The sequence below is a fragment of the Schistocerca piceifrons genome, chromosome 1, assembly GCF_021461385.2.
Source record: "Schistocerca piceifrons isolate TAMUIC-IGC-003096 chromosome 1, iqSchPice1.1, whole genome shotgun sequence".
Classification (NCBI taxonomy): domain Eukaryota; kingdom Metazoa; phylum Arthropoda; class Insecta; order Orthoptera; family Acrididae; genus Schistocerca; species Schistocerca piceifrons.
Window position 1 is genome coordinate 51,802,285 of NC_060138.1, and position 10,544 is coordinate 51,812,828.

Sequence of the window (10,544 nt, forward strand, 5' to 3'; positions counted from 1 at the left end):
TCAAATCCGGAAGAGGCCGGTCCAATACTAGGTGGAACAGAAAAACTAAACTAAACTCCGTCCGAACAGACCTCGGAATGCCCAACGGTACCGACCAGCCGCCGTGTCATCCTCAACCCCAAGAGTCAATGGATCCGGATATGCATGGGCATGTCGTCAGCACACCTCTCTCCCGGCTGTATCTCAGTTTACGAGACCAGACCCGCTACTTGTCAATCAAGTAGCTCCTGAGTTTGCCTCACAAGGGTTGAGTGCACCCCGCTTGCCAACAGCGCTCGGCACACGATGGTCACCCATCCAAGTGCTAGCCTAGCCTGACAGCGTTTAACTTCGGTGATCTGACGGGAACCGGTGTTACCACTGCGGCATCGCCGTTGGCAGGTGGAAAAAATGCCAGAAAAAGAACATGTAACAATATTACGTGCAGTCACATTAATAATTTTCAGTAATAACTTCTTATAAATAAGTTCATTGCTACTACTAGATGTAAACTAAAACGCCAATTGAATGGAAATGGTTGTCAAAATAAATTAATTCTGGGTGAAATGTATGGTAGGCCTACCTATATGTAAAAGAGACTCTATTATTCATGTACATTACTGCAGTTTAGACGGACAACAAACGCTGTTTTGTTACAAATGACGGAGGCAATTTTCGGAGGACATTATGTCTCTTTTTTCTACCTTGCTGTGTAAACATTTTGAACGAATTCGAAGCAACAATAGCATGCTTGATGCTCCGCTGGAAGTGTGACAGTATAAATGTGGCATTATGGATGTCGTAAAGATCTCCAAACTGTTCAGATTCGTTAAAAATGTGTAAGATCAAAATATTTTCCTTATGGACCGTCGTTCAAGCTATTTGAAAATTACAGCCGTTGTACAAGAATATGGTAACACCGTGAGAAACGCACGCTTAAACATAACTGCAGTTGCTAGTCAGGACTGGGAGTTGAGCTGCTGAATGTAAGCAAGAACGAGACATGTGTATTGTTGTCAGTACGTAGCACGTGGCAGCCGTGGTCCGAACAGTTGTATGCGCATTATGTACCAGTTATGTGAATTCCAGCGTCGACAAATTGTTGTTGCTCGTATGGAGGGTAGCCAAAGTGTTTGGAGTTAAAGAGGCACCCTATCGAAGGTTTACACCGCATAAAGGGAAAATGGAGAAACGTCATCTGCAACGTGGGTGGAAGTGTACACGGTCCAGCCACATTCATTAGACAACCAACTCTATTCAACGTCAGTGTGCAACAAGCACTCGCAGATGGCAGGTGGCAGTACTAGCAGTGGAGGGTATAAAAGCGTGTCCAGGGGACATAGAGGACACTGCAGTCGTTGCCGTAATTCAGAAAAGGAGCGATTTATCTGAAGTCCAAAAATGAAATGATCAATGGCTTTTGGGTCAAGGGTGGTAAGATTTTCTCAACGGTTGGCTTTGTAAACAGTTTACGTGCCGCCTTGGTTAAGGTATACCGTAGATGGCAAAATGGCAATATTCAAAACCGGCGCCGCGGCAGCTTAGGAACCCCACAGGTCATGTATGTTACAAATCGAGAACGGCTACGGAGAAACGTACGGGAGCATAGACGTGCAACTGTTAAGAAACTGATCGTCCAAATGAACCAACGGGGCTACCAATAGCGCTTCCTTAACGATCGTTCAGCGACGGTTGGGCTGCGTATGGGCCGTCGTAGCAGGCGACGAAGACTGGAATTTGGCATCCTAGTACTGCAGCAGGGCATCCGCCGAGTGGCGACATCTACATCCACATCTACATCCATACTCCGCAAGCCACCTGACGGTGTGTGACAGAGGCTACTTCGAGTACCTCTATCGGTTGCCCTTCTATTCCAGTCTCGTATTCTTCGTCGAAAGAAAGATTGTCGGTATACCTCTGTGTGGGCTCTAATCTCTCTGATTTTATCCTCATGGTCTCTACGCGAGATATACGTAGGAGGGAGCAATTTACTGCTTGAGTCTTCGGTGAAGGTATGTTCTCGAAACTTCAACAAAAGCCCTTACCGAGCTACTGAGCGTCTCTCTTGCACAGTCTTCCAATGGAGTTTATCTATCATCTCCGTAACGCTTTCGCGATTACTAAATGATCCTGTAACGAAGCGCGCTGCTCTCCGCTGGATCTTCTTTATCTCTTTTGTCAACCCTATCTGGTACGGATCCCATACTGCTGAGCAATATTCAAGCAGTGGGCGAAAAAGTGTACTGTAACCTATTTCCTTTGTTTTCGGATTGCATTTCCTTAGGATTCTTCCAATTAACCTCAGTCTGGTATCCGCTTTATCGACGATCAACTTTATATGATCGTTCCATTTTATATCACTCCTAATACCTACTCCCAGATAATTCACGAAATTAACTGCTTCCAGTTGCTGACCTGCTATATTGTAGCTAAATGATAAAGAATCTTTCTATGTATTCGCAGCACATTACATTTGTCTACATTGAGATTCAATTGCCATTCCCTGGACCATGCGTCAATTAGCTATTGCAGATCCTCCTGCATTTCCGTACAATTTTCCGTTGTTACAACCTCTCGATATACCACAGAATCATTCGCAAAAAGCCTCAGTGAACTTCCGATGTTATCCACAAGGTACTTTAGGTATATTGTGAATAGCAACGGTCCTACGACACTCCCCTGCCGCACACCTGAAATCACCCTTACTTCGGAAGATTCTCTCCATTGAAAATGACATGTGGCGTTCTGTTGTCTAGGAACTCTTCAATAACACAATTTGTCTGATAGTCCATATGCTCTTACTGTGGGGAACTGTATAGAACGCCTTGCGGAAGTAAAGAAACACGGCATCAACCTGGGAACCCGTGTCTATGGCCCTCTGAGTGTCGTGGACGAATTGCGCGAGCTGGGTTTAACACGATCGTCTTTTTAGAAACCCATGCTGATTCCTAGACAGTAGATTTCTAGTCTCCAGAAAAGTCATTATATTCGAACATAATACGTGTTCCAAAATTCTACAACTGATCGTCGTTAGAGATACAGGTGACGTTTTCACAAGAATACCGTTTTATGGACTAATGGCATGAAACGTCTGAAAGCAAACACTCTGTAACAGTCGTTTGGAGGGGCATGGTCTAATATCGATAATTTTCGCCTCACAAACATTAGTATACGGTCAATAGTAAACGCTTGATGGCTTGAAGTTATCAAGCAATTGTAATGTAAAATAAATGAACCGTCGCATACAGCGACAGAATCTATTGTTCTTTCTCTTTGCCGCTCCTGCGCGGCGGCTGTAAAACTCTACGTACACATATCGATAAATGGTATAAAAAGAATCCTGTTGTTTCAAGGCAAATGAGGCCTTGAGCGCTTCACTTTTTTACTGTTTCTATTCCATGAAAGGCGGACTTGTTGCGTTCAGCAGTCTGTATTTTATAATTTGTGCAAAATAGTCTATAAATGTGCTAATTGTCTTAACAATCACGAAAGATACAGTTTTATCTAATTAATTACGATCAGGCACCATCAAGAGAACATTAATCTCAAGTATTGCCTGAGATGAGCAAAGCTTTTGTTAATACGCACCAGCTATTGTAACTGTAATATAAAAATGTACGTAGCATTAAAAAACGTGTGTTATATATGAAGTGTACTTATTTAGACAAATTATCCTTACGTATCTCCATCTTCTCATTACTTGAATGTTAAATATTTTGTACCAGTTTATCTCCAGAAATTACGATCACGCTGACGGACCGAACGCAGCATTGAGGCAGGAGGAACATTATCGTTTTCCTATAATTTCTGAAACAGTCCTCTTCAATTGTGTAGTGTTGATTCCTTTTAAAGGCACTTAACCTTTTGGTTCCTTAATGCCGATACAGGTATGACTGCATCGCGGTTATGAAAACGAGCGGAAACGATAATGTTGCTTCCTACCAATCTCAAATAAATTAATCTGCTGCTCCTTGTCCAAGGAATGTCAGGTGATTAGTGACTTATTACTATAAGAATTAAATCAATTTTTGATTCTGTCACCAAGCTATAGACAAAACATCATTATATATCAAACAGCATATATATGCAGTTAATGCCAGTGAAACATTTTCCATACCACAACACTCCTTCCACCGGCCTTTGTAGTTTTGAATATTCTTAAAGGAGTGTTATGGCCTGGGAAATGTTTAACTGACATTACCCGCAATATCTCGTCATTCTCGAAGGCACAGTGGATCTACTCAGGTATGCATTTATCCTTGGTGACCGTGTCCACCACTTGTTTTTCCTCGTTACGATGCCACTTACCAGCAGGATAGCGGAACGTGTCATGTGCGTGAATAATAAGTTTATCGTACTCCCATGGCCTCCAGACTCCCCGGATTTTAACTCAGTCAAGAATGTGTGATACTAACAACATCGGGCTGTTCGCGCAACGGATCCTCAATCGAGAAACCATGCGCAAAATTCCTGGTAATGTCTTACGGGACCAAACTGTGGAAGTCATCGGGCCCTAAGCTTACACACTACGTAATCTAACTGACACTAACTTACGCTAAGGACGACACACACATCCATGCCCGAGGGAGGACTCGAACCTCCGACGGGGGCAACCACGCGGACCGTGACAAGACGCCCCTAATCGAGCGGCTACCCTGCGCGACACACGCCACTGGTGACGGCGTGTCGTTACGGTCCTGAACCTGACTGGCTCACTTCCTGGACGTGGTGCAGTGGTCCGCGCTGCAAAATTTGATTATCTGGGCTTTTGACAGATGGCTGCGCAGTGTACATCGTATCCAGCTTCACACTGCCCATCAGTCAGAGCCGAACATTGGAAAGTTAATCAAGTGTATACAACGAGGATTGCCCAGAAAGTAATGCGACGCGTTTATTTCTCAACGGAATCAGTGCTACGAATGCGAAACGTTACGTATGTATAATTTTAAGTCTCCTGAGTGAGTGCGCCAAGTTTCCGTCAATTGCGACAGATAGCGTAGCTGCAGGACAGTTTCAAAATGTCGTCTGTAGGTAATGCACATTCCAAATAACGTGCCGTCATTGAATTTCTTACTGAGAAGAAAGATACTTTGTGGAACCTTCACAAACGCTTGTGCAAGGTCTATGGAGCATCTTCTGTCGAAAGAAGTACAGCTAGTGGCTGGGCACGGAGGGTGAGGACATCAAAAGGTGGTTCGGCGGAGCTCCACGATTTGCAGATGTCGGGAAGACCATGCACCGATGTCACCCCTGACATGTTGCAACGAGCTGTTGTTGTCATTTGCGAGGACAATTGGCAGTTGGTAGTGCATCTGTCAATCAGCAAAGGAAGTTAACACAGTGAAGCACTGGCTGCACCACCAGGACAAGGATAGGTACCGACAGGACATACACGTCCTTGTTTCGCGCTGGAGGAGGATCGTAGAACGAGGTGGACAAATAGGGTGTGTAGAGTAATCACCATTCATAAGTGTGCATAATTCTCATTATGTTCAATTAGGAATTGTTGAAGGAAAATAATGCGGCGCCTGACTTTCTGGGCAATAATCGTATCACCATGTTCGAAGTGATGTTGATGTGCGTATCCATGTCAGCACCTTATGGGGACGACATATGGACATGTCTGTTTCCCCATCTGAAAATCACTTCGTTTTATTTATCATATCATATGAAAATCAATGGTACGATGAGAATGGAGCATTGAACGGACTTCATCCGGATAGCTAACTTACCCATCTTTACAACACTTTTCAAGTGTTTGTTTGTTTTCTCATCCCTACTTTTGGTCAATGTTTGTAACAGATCGATTCCTATTGAAGTCCATGTATCATCAATAACAGTATCTCGTGTCGTTTTTAATGGTTCAAACGGCTCTGAGCTCTAGGGGATATTACATCTGAGGTCATCAGTTCCCTAGAACTTAGAATTACTTTAACCTCACTAACCTAAGGATATCACACACATCCATGCCCGAGGCAGGATTCGAACCTACTACCGTAGCGGTCACGCGGTTCCAGACTGAAGCGCCTAGAACCGCTCGGCCACACTGGCCGGCAGCGATTTTAATGAAGTTCGTCCTGAAGTATATCGTTCCTTTTGCGATATATAGAATACCGGGGGCTATAAACTGAAGCTAATAGCTGTTAACAAAAACGAGAATTGATTTTCAACATATACGCTACATTACCAATATGAATAGTCAGTTTTCTACGACACATTGTCATAGCATCATAGCAGCTACAAGTTACTACTGTCTACCAGCAAAGTCTTTACGAGCTTTGTGGAGTCTGTCATCCAAATCGCGCGCATTGTAGAATAAATAACATCAACCAAAACATTTACTCTTAATTTGTGTATGTATTACGGTGAAAGCACTTCCCTTCGAACTGGCTCCATTAATTATAGTTGGTTCACATCTCCGTGAAAAATATTTGCTCGTTCTTGATCCCTTAAAAGTTCCTCAACCTCCCACTAAGGCTGATTAAAAACGTTATGCTTAACTGCAAGTCGTAAACAATCCGCAGCGCGCAGCAGGGTGTGAAAACGGAGCTGCTCCCTCACATTAGCCGGCCAGAATCACGGCCTGCAACTCAGACGTTGGCGGAGTTAGGCGCCACTCACGCAGATTAAAACTGTTTTTTGCTCACAGAGGATACACAACACCACCTCACTTCCCTTTTTGTAAGGACAGCTGATACATACGATCCAACTGTTCTGATTGTTTGGACGCTCACCAAGTTCTCTTACTCTCATTTCAAACAGGAACACATTGTAAACATATGATGAAAAGTTTCTGCAGTCTTGTCACATATAGCTCAGCAAAACACGGGGGAGACTGCGATGTCCTAATTTTTTTGGAAACTTACTTCGTTGTTTTGTAACAAACAATTTCTTGCAATCCCTCTAGGAAGTACGTCCGCTGGCAGTTTCCCAATTGTATGTCACAAAGTTTTTTTAAGGAAAAGTTTCCGTTACTGCCAGGACGGACAGCTCTTGTTTCATTTGTCTTCCGTTGACGTTTACTGTCTGGCTTATGCAGCGTGTAGACATTACGTAGATGTCGCTTAAAATGCTGTTCTTAGGTCTACTCACAGGATTATTTTTACTGAAACGAAATCCGTTCTACTCTTGCAACGGAAAAATTTGTTTCTTTCACTCAGTAGCCTGCAAGCGTTTTCATTTCATTAGTAATTAAGATCACAATAAACTATAACAGTACATTTGCATTTGAAATTTCCTTTAACTAGCGTACTAATGCTATTTTCTGTAGGTCGTACGCTATATTGCTACGCATGTGATGTGGGAAGATAACAAATGCTATATTCATTGCTCCATCACTGTTACATATTCTACGACATGAATTAATAGTTTATTGGTTTACAATAACTAAAGTAAGCACAAGTCTGCATGCGACCACATCAACTGATTTGAGCATCTATTCCGTATTAAATGCTATAGCTATAAAGTGAACGGCCAATATGATACTACTACGAATCAAGCCAACATACAGGGTATTTCACAGTGTTTTGACAATTTGAGATTTCAAGAATACACAAACTAATCGAGAAACGAAGTTCAATAATTTACACAAGGTACATTATTTAGTCACCATTCACCATTACTGCATCGGACGAAAACGACCATTCACAGCTACACCATACTCGTGGGGCTTTGCTCAATTTTGGAACACATACTTCGTAGCTGCAGGAGGACTTATGGAAATTTTATCGTGATTTCGATTTTTTTAACCGTTTGACTAAATTTTCTCTTTACGGGAAAACTGAAGGGCGATCTGTTTTAATTTTTAAAAGTCATTCAAAAACCCGTTCAAAAGCCAAGATCGCACAAAATATTTTTTTATTTAAGACAACCGGTTTCATCAGTCTTGGCTGCCATCCTCATCTTAATCATTTTTTGTAGCAAAACATTATCATTTTATGCTGAGCCTCGTGCGCAAGATGTCAAGTGGATAAAATTCAGCACATTATACACGTCTACCATCGCAAAATATTTAGAAACACACTATAACAAGTCAAGAAGGCCATGTCCATATACATATATTGCTCTCAGATGCTTGATACATGATACAAATACGGTGCACAATAGCACGTCTAATTGCATATGCTGGACACATTTGTATGCGTAAAATGAACATGTTTTACTACAAAAAATGTTTAAGACCTGAAGATGACATCTGAGGCTGTTGAAAACGGTCGTCTTGAATAAAAAATATTTTGTGCTATCTTGGCTTTTAAATGGTATTCAACTTTTAACTGTTGCAAGCTTCTCGGCCGGTGGTTTGGGCATGTTTTCGTAACGGAAGAGAAGGGTTTATCAGGAAACTGCTACGCGAATGTTCGATGTTCTCGGGAGTTCGGGCTGTTTTCCCAGGGCCAATTGACTTTCAGTTCAATGAACTGGCAGTTGCACGGAAGTTTCTTATCCGATTCAAAATTGTTCCACGAGCTGGAATAGGATATCGCGGCTTACTTGTGGCATGTTACACGCTCACGACAGGTTCGCCGTATCGAAAGTAGCACTCCTTGGCGAACGCTTTGACCGTACGACACGATTTATGACTTACGTATATGAGATGAAACACGGCACTCCGCACTATTAATAGACTGTGCCACCGTCGCTGTATCTTGTTCTAGCGCGCATTTTTCAAATTTGGAATCATCTAAACATTGAGAAACGCCCTGTATTAGGTTTTTCGTTCCCCACACCGGCAACTGACAATACAACGGCAGGTATACTCGTGTCGTCACCTTTTCCTGTCCAGTTATATGAACTCTTCTGTTTATGAATATATACATCCCTTTCATATATGTGCCCTCAAACATCAGATTCCCATACATATACAGTTGTTTGGTTTTACTTCGATAACATCATATTTTTCACATCAATATGATAATAATACCGTTTGATTAGAGGTCAGCAGCTTTCTTGTTGGTTGCTCCACACCTGATTTTTATAACGTGGCTACAACTCTCCTTGAAAGTAAAATTCCATTAGTAACTCTTGTAGAGCTAGATGCTGTGAATGCCGCAGTGGCGTTGTTAATTCTTAATCTTTGTATATTACCTGGTTTGAACATAATATGTAATGCTTGATGGTGGAAGGAAGATGTTCTTACGCTGATTATTGTCTTACCACTGAGGAAGAACTTTTCTGTAGGAAAACTTCAAGTGGGATTTTTCGTCTAACGTCTAGTTGCTTTTTGTTGATTGTGTTTCCCACTAGCACTGAACTTCCCAGTTAAAATTAAAAATAGAAACATAATCTCCTGTCGGAATGATATATCAATAAGACATGTTACGCTGAAGTTATGTCTTTTGAATTGTAGCTAATGTAGCTATTCCAGTCTTTTCTCTGTGCTAGATCGCTCAAATGGCTCTGAGCACTATGGGAACAGCTGAGGTCATTAGTCCCCTAGAACTTACAACTACTTAAACCTAACTAACCTAAAGACATCACACACATCCATGCCCGAGGCTGGATTCGAACATGCGACCGTAGCAGTCCCGCGGATCCAGACTTGAAGCGCCTAGAACCGCTCGCCCACACCGGCCAGCTGCTAGATCGCCCCACGTTCCGTTTGGTGTAGTTAATTTATAAAAATTTATGTATATTATTTCAGCGTTTATAGTTGATTCATAAAACATAACCGATATAGTACAGAGAATATCGTGTGGGATTGAGACGTATGTACATTTTACACTCCAAGACAAAAGAAGGGGGGAAAAGTATAAAAAGGCTCCTTTGAAACAAATAATTGTTTACTACTAGTACTAGGCTAATTACTGTTTTGCTCTATAAGACCCTTATACTGAAATGTTTCCCACACCACCTTGTATTGTCTTTCTATGTGTGTGAGTAACTGTATGTTCACTGTTGTAGGTAAATACATACAGCGTACACAGGGCGATGTGTGAAACTGATTGGAGATTACACGCTTCCGCTGGTGTAGAAGTCTGCTCCAGCTGCTGCAGATACCGTGTTGAGCTGAAAGTGGGAACCAAAGTACGGAGAAATATTCTTCGGGGCTCTGTTGCATAGCAATCATATTGCTTTCTGTTCTGAGAAATGTCCAGGTACAATAGTGGATTTGAATGATCCATGAAGTGACTTCTTTTCCGAAGAAAGCATCGAACTATTTCACTAGAACTGAACTCTCCCCTCGGAACTGTTCTCATGCTGGCATTTATAATTAAATCACAATAGAAGTATACGCTGGTTGTAGAATAACACGTACCTTTTTGAAATGAACAATATTTTATTGTTCTATTAACTGATTTCCTTCCATATACTATATATTTTACAATGTGAATCATCTCGCAATGGTGTCGATTTTTACATCACAAGAATGGCTCTCTTTTAGCAAAATTACTCTTAACAAGAACAAAAGCTCTATATCCTAAGAATAATTATGTGAGCGCTGACCGCCACAGAGTAATAAACTATACCTTTGTCTCTCTCCCTTTCTCGCACTGTCACAGCAAGTTACGCTGCGTGATACATCATAAAAGGCACCATGAAGGAATTACCAGTATTGGTTGACAATT

General features: G+C 41.9%; 1 pseudogene; it reads right to left on the reverse strand.

Annotated features, from left to right (window-relative positions):
• Positions 1 to 263: 263 nt before the first annotated feature.
• Positions 264 to 379, reverse strand: LOC124725391 (annotated as a pseudogene).
• Between the last annotated feature and the right edge of the window lie 10,165 nt (positions 380 to 10,544).